Source organism: Neopsephotus bourkii, unplaced genomic scaffold (assembly GCF_033783945.1).
Source record: "Neopsephotus bourkii isolate Nb327-2 ecotype Australia unplaced genomic scaffold, CSIRO-AGI_Nbou_v1 NB_1767, whole genome shotgun sequence".
NCBI classification, from domain to species: domain Eukaryota; kingdom Metazoa; phylum Chordata; class Aves; order Psittaciformes; family Psittacidae; genus Neopsephotus; species Neopsephotus bourkii.
Window position 1 is genome coordinate 118,073 of NW_026902241.1, and position 6,670 is coordinate 124,742.

The window sequence follows — 6,670 nt, forward strand, 5'->3', positions numbered from 1 at the left end:
TGAAGGATTCTCTGATTTTTTTTTCTTTTTTTTTCTTTTTTTTTGGGGGGGCCTGGTCCACCTTTATTTTATTAAAGTAATGAAATAATACATCTTTACCAACTCCTCAATGCCCTTTATATTAACAAAGCATGCATTATTTCATCTCTGTCTAATTAATATCCTGTTTAATAGGTATCTCACTTCATGTTAGGTTCCTGTATTCTTAAGAATTTTTACTAATTTAATTGAGAGCAGTCTCAAATTAATTGTATAATTAATCTTGTCAAATTAGGTAACATTCATACAGCACCTTATTAAGGAAACTTGAATATTTTAAATTACCATGCTATTAGGCATTAATAAAGAAGTTCTTCCTCTGTATTGTTCTGCTTTATATCACAAAGAAGGTAATTGCAATATAAATTGCAATATAAAAGCTAAGTTCTACAGTACATTAATAATTAGATACACATTATTCCCCATTAAAGCTTTTTCTGTTATTAATTCAATCATAGAATGGATAAGCCTTTTTTAAAACAGGAATAATAACCTCCCCCCTCTAAATACTAGGAATGAACTATTGTGCTGATGCCTGAACAATAAAAAGGATAGAACCCGAGCTGTTGCTTGACTGATGTCTCAGAGAAGCAGGTTTCTCAGAAACCTGGTGATGTGCTGTAAACCACTTAAAGACACATGTAGCTGTGGAAAGCTTTCTTTGCATCTCATGTTGCAAAGACAAGAAATCTGTCAATTTCTTGACTGAAAGTGAAGAGGTGTGCTCCCTGATATGCTCCTGATGATTACAGAGCACAGCAGCCTCCTTGCAGAACCTGAACCAGTTGCCCCAGAGACCTCTGGAGGTGACCATAAGGCTGGTGTACAGGGCTGGGTAATGAGAGGTGGCGGCTGTGATGTAGGAGGGGAGAGTGGGTGGGCTGAGCAGAGGGGAATAGATAATAAGAAGCGCTATCAATTTTTTATGAGTATATGGAAATTGTACTCAAGGTCAGAAAGCCCAAATACTATATTATATCTGTGGGTGCCAAAGAGATTTTCATTTATGTAATATATTGGTCTACTATTTTAAATCCTTAATCTTAGTGCCTGTAGTTGTGTATACTAAAAGTGCCTATTAGATTGAATACTTTAGGCACAAGAAATCATCCACGCATGAATGCTGAATGAGTAAAACAGCACTTCACATAGGGACATATGCTTGGGTATAATGTGTGGGATACAATAAATTGCAATGTCAGCCATATATGTAGAACAGCCTGTTCTGATAAATTCAAAGTTCCTGCTGAGAGGCAAAACCATAAACTAGCAGTGTGAAAGCTGTTCTCACCAGACAGCCAGAATTATTGGCAACTTACAGGTGCATCACATGAGAGTTCACGTAGTTGTCCCTGTGAACATGTTCTACCATGGGGCAGTGGATTACTTGCCTTGGGCAGCTGCCCATGCAAGGCAAGGAAAGTCTAAGAAATGTTATTTCTTTCCACCCCTTCATTTTACACTCTTCTTCCCAACTCTTCCCTAGGTAAAATCACCCTTGGATTAACTGTAAGTGCTCTCAGCCATGGTCTTTGGAGTACATTTGAAGCAGTTCCATCAACTCAGCTCTTGGTCTCTTAAGCACAGGTTTGTGAACAGCAGCTCATTTACTTATTTATTCATACAATTGAACAGCAGAAATGTGTTTCAAAACAAACCAGAACATTTTATCTATGCTGTTTAAAATAAAGGGGGGAGAGGGAAGTGGGGGCACGAGATGTTGAACTGAAACACTGCATTCAGCCTGACACCAAGTGTTCTCATTTGCTATTTGAGGCTAGACCTTGTCTTTCTATTTATCTCTCTTTTCCACAGGAAGAAAAAAAGAAAGTCTTATTTCAGAGCAGAAATCCAGATTTGTTTTGAATTGAAATGTTACCAAAAAAAGACCCTCCATATTTTTCTTGGCGGAGGCTAATCACCAAATGTGATCAACATTTGCAAATAGGGCTTATCTCCCTTTCCTTCTCCAAATCTGAATCCACTATCATTTCTTCTTGGTCTTTCTCTGTCACCTTTACTTTTTTGTTTGTTTATTTGGTTGGTTGGTTGATTTGGGTTGTGTTTTTTTTTTGTGACTAAGCTGGCATTGAGTACTTTTCCCTCAGCTCTGCCCTTGGGAGCCTGTGATTCCAATGGCCAGCCTAGTAGACTGATTAGATATGATGCAGCTGTCTTCTGGAATGGGGATCTCTGCTGCCATTTCATGTTTATTTGTCAAAAATAGTATGTTCACAGGATGCACTATCAAAGAATCCTTTTCCCACTTACTCTCTTTTGAGGACAGACGTTTCCCAGATTTGTTCTTCTGTGGTAGGGATTGTGATAAAGCACCTAGTTCATTCAAACAATGTGCTATAGCTCAATAAAACATTAAAGCCTAAGAGGGTAGGCAAACCTGCAAAAGTTGCAAAGTTGTGAAAGCCTTAAAGTTCTCTTTTTCCAGCAAGAAGAGTATTAGATAAGACGAGGTGCTGCAGAACACTGATAAAAACTACAACAAGAATTCCTCTGAATAATAGGACTTCATAGCTCAGCAGGTAGTGTGCTGCCATCCTGAAGAGTGAGTGGCATGAGGAGATGGCTTCTGAAGACAAGTGGGAGAAAAAAAAACAGGCTTAGCACAACATGTTGCAGAGAAACAACTTCAAAGTTTTAATCATCAATACTGACATTTAACCCTACCGGAAAAAATGTCACAAACTGTGAAATCCAATGTGCTACACATCCGTGTACCTGTTACTTGAGTGAGTAATTACTGTGGGAGTGACAGTCCCATTACCAGGTCTTGGACAGGTAAAAACTGAGCTGGAGCTACATGGTCACTGAAGAATGAAATATCAACAAGGTATTGCGTTGGACTTACTTCACTTTCAGCTTGGTTGTAATCTTCAGGCACTGTGATTTGTATTTTTTACAAGAATATGAGCCCTTTGCAGCTCTATCTGCTCCCTTCAAAGAGTGTGGGATGTAATGTGTGTCTGTTGCTAGTGATATTTTTCTTTCTAATTCAGTATGGTTTGAATATGATGGAGTTCAGTTCTTGCTGCTTTTTTGCAGAGCTGTCATTCTGATATGTTTGTGGGTTGTTGTTGTTTTGGGGTTTATTTTTGCTGTGTGTAATGATATCTGAATAACCCTGGTGTATCCTTTCTCCCCCATGTAATCTCTAATATTGGCCATTCTGCACTGCACTACTTGGAGATTTTACTTCAGTCCTGTCAGCCACACAGCTCATCCTGTCACTGGCCTCCTGCTGGTAAGACTGACAATGCCAGACTGCACATCTCACCCTCAAAAGAGGAAGGGGGGAGAAAACATCCCAGAGATATATTTCCTCTGAAGCTTTTATTAAAATCAATCTTGCTCACCTGCAGGGTTTCTTTTATTATTTTAAACATTTTTCCCCCACAGTCATTCTGCATTATCGTTCAATGTTAATAAAACTGGTTGCTTGCAGTGAGGAGAAAAATTTATTTTTTTTTTTATCAGGTGTATATTAGCAGAACATGCTGAGTCCAATTGCTGCTTCTTGCAGTTAGTCATTTGTTTCTTATAGCTCCTCTCCCTCCTCCCCAACACCCCACCTTCTAAAGCAAATAGATTTTGGAAGAGAAGTCTGAACACAGATGTCAAACCCTAGAGTTGTACTGCAGTCAGTTGGATCACACAAGATGTGCCTGTTTCCTTAGGGCTTGGACCTGACCCATTTCAAGATCTTGAATCCTCCAAGTTACTGTGCATTTAGCCACAGGATCAACCCTCATAAATTGCTAGTGTCAGGATCAGTTTTGAACTGCAGGGCAATAGACAATAAACAAGTTTATAGAACTATCTGGGCTTCATTTGATGCTTTTGTTTGAAACAATTTTATTCGTGATGTATTTGATAATGCAATAAAAGCCTTCCACTAGAAAGAATCCCTAAATTCATGATCTCTTTAAGACTCTGATCTAGAGCAAATTTCATATTCATGTTCAAGTACTTAGCTTAAATGTTGTCCAGGTTTGTGATACACACAGAAGAAATATTTGTGGAAAACTTTAGGTATTTAGGGAGGAATTGGACTGGTGCTTGGTAGAGCCTTTGGAGCAGAGATTAAAGCAAAATCTTGAGCCTTAAGAAAGAACTTACTTATTTCTGCCATGCTTAGATTCATCCCCAGGGGCAATTCCCAGCACATGCCAGAAAAGGAAAGGCTGATAGACCTCCACCCTTTTGTGATACTCAGGTAAAGATGATGAAATTCTGTTGCAAGCACCAGCACAGAGAGTTTCTCTGATAAACAAGTCAGTGAACTGAAGTAGTTAGTTGCATAGGAAATGTATGCTTAGATGGATAATATTATCACATCATTGGTGGGTGGGCTGTGAGAATTAACATGTACAAATAATTTTGAGGAGTACAGGTGGAAGACTCTACATACCAAGTATGTTGGAGAACAGAAGGCTGATGCGGGTTCAGCTTTTTTTTGTCAGTACAGACTCCCTGTGGACCTTTGGACGTGTGACTGATTTTATCTCTTTTGAGTGAAAATGAACCTTATAATTCCAAAATGTACCCCAGCTGCTGATTTTCCACCTGTGCTTTCAGAAAGGAACTTTGGCTAACTCAATTTCCACCCCCCGGAGCTCTTGCTGTGTCCCAGTCCTAAAGCTGCTGTTGAGGATAATGTCTCAGTTCTCTTCTGCTGTTCTGAACCACTGTTGCTTTCTGATAAAGTAGTATTCCTGTTCCCCAACATCACAAATCACTTTCTTAAAGAGAAACCAAATCAGCACACAAAGTAAGTTCCCTGCCCTCAAGTAGAAATGCCATCTCAAATTTTGTCTTTTCCTTCCCTCTCCTGCTCACTGTTACAGTCCCTCGTGACACCTGCAACAAGACAGCCATGGCTGCATTTCCAGGCCCTCCCAAGGACATGTCAGCAGGGAACATTCCTATGGGAATGGTACAAAAAGGTCCAGCATGCAGCTGTCCTCCTGGCCACTGCTGTGACAGAGATGCTGCAGGGAAAACAAAAGGGATGGGTCCTTTCCTAGGATCTTGGCATCTTTCGCAAGAGACTCAGCACAGCATATAGATTCTGCTCAGTATGGTTATGGCCCTGTACCATACAAATGGGATACATTGGCCATGCTGAGTCTGTATGGGAACTCAGACAAAGCCTGCATATCATTAAGGACACATAGATTACTCAAGGTATGTACTGTTCAGCAGAGACTTCAGGATCAGTATTTCCATTAAAGCAATTCTGTCTCTGTGAGTCTGCTTACAGTTCCTTTCAATGAGTGGCTGTGGAAATTGGTCCAGAGGACTGTCTGCACTGAAGATTTGTTGTAAAAGAAATTAAGGGGAGCTGGAGGAATAATGACATTTTTTTAGTCCCATTTCATTTCCTCCTTTGGTGTCCAAAGAAAGTAACTATGAATCACTGTCATGGCATAAGCTGCTTCAATGAGATTTTGGAGCTCTCTGCCCAGAGCACCACTAAACCAACATGGCAACAATCTAGGGTGCAGTATATCTTATTAAATTCAAGTTAGCCCACTCAGCTTTCATCTTGGTACTCTTAGCAACTTGCTCTCCTTCAGAAATATCCCTGGCTGATAGAAGGTCCCTGCATCTGGCATGCACATTCTGGGATTTCTCCCATAGTGCAGGGCAGGAGATAGTCCAGGGAAGCAGAAAACATAATTTGCTTTCCTTAAAACCACCTGCTCCCAGCTGATCTTTTTTTTTACTTCTGTGAAGATTTTATTTGGGGAGAGACATATAAAGAAAGGAGGAGGGGGGTAATGAAAGGCAAACATCTGCCATTTCAGGAGACCTGAACGTTAAAGACAGCAGTGATCTTCTTATGCATGCAAGACTTTACAGAGCTGCCAGTGTTTCTCAACATGCCATTGCCAGTTAAGGGCAGAAGAGCTATGAGCTCTGTACTTCGCAGTGTTATGCAGTAAGTAGGAGAATACCACCTGGACACCGCTGCAAGAAAATATAGTTACTGAAATAGATCTAAAGGGAAAGTATTAAATGTTTGGGTTTTAATATCTGGATTATTTATACTGGAGTCTCACTGCTTAAGATATAAGTATCTTCCGTTCTAAAGGTCAGGAAATGCCATCCAGCCTTAAATCAGCCGTTAAACTAGATAGGATATGCACATACTAGGATACCAGCCGATTACATGACCTTGCAGTGTTTTTCTGTGGGGACAGGAAATGTTCAGAGACCAAAGAAGCAAACTGACGGATGATGAGGCAAGGTGTGTAGAAAGAAGGAGCATCCCCTCAAGGAGATTTTATTCCTATGTTCTCCCCAGATTTGTAATGAAATATTGGATGACGAGGTTAGTCCAAACATCCAGAAATCTCACTGCCAAATACTTGAGCCTTTCTAATTACTTTTTTTTTTTTTTTTGGTACTATTTAAGAATTTATAGGTGGAGGACTTTTTTTAATTTTTTTTTTTTTATTTTATAATTTCTGCCTTGATTCCAGAGGGCACCAACTACTGAGAGCAATCCTCTAGAGGAAAAATATCCATTTCCCCCTTTTTCTTCATTCTGTTTGAACTCTATAACTTCCCTAATTCCCCCAGGGAACAATTCTCTTCCCTACAGAGCTAC

At 39.9% G+C, this 6,670-nt stretch overlaps 1 long non-coding RNA gene across 1 annotated transcript; it reads left to right on the plus strand.

Moving 5' to 3' along the window:
- The first annotated feature begins 1,374 nt into the window (after positions 1-1,374).
- Positions 1,375-3,413, plus strand: LOC133225810 (uncharacterized). Its single transcript, XR_009729288.1, has 2 exons — positions 1,375-1,626; positions 2,562-3,413. It is a non-coding gene; the product is annotated as an uncharacterized LOC133225810 (long non-coding RNA).
- The last annotated feature ends 3,257 nt before the right edge of the window (positions 3,414-6,670 follow it).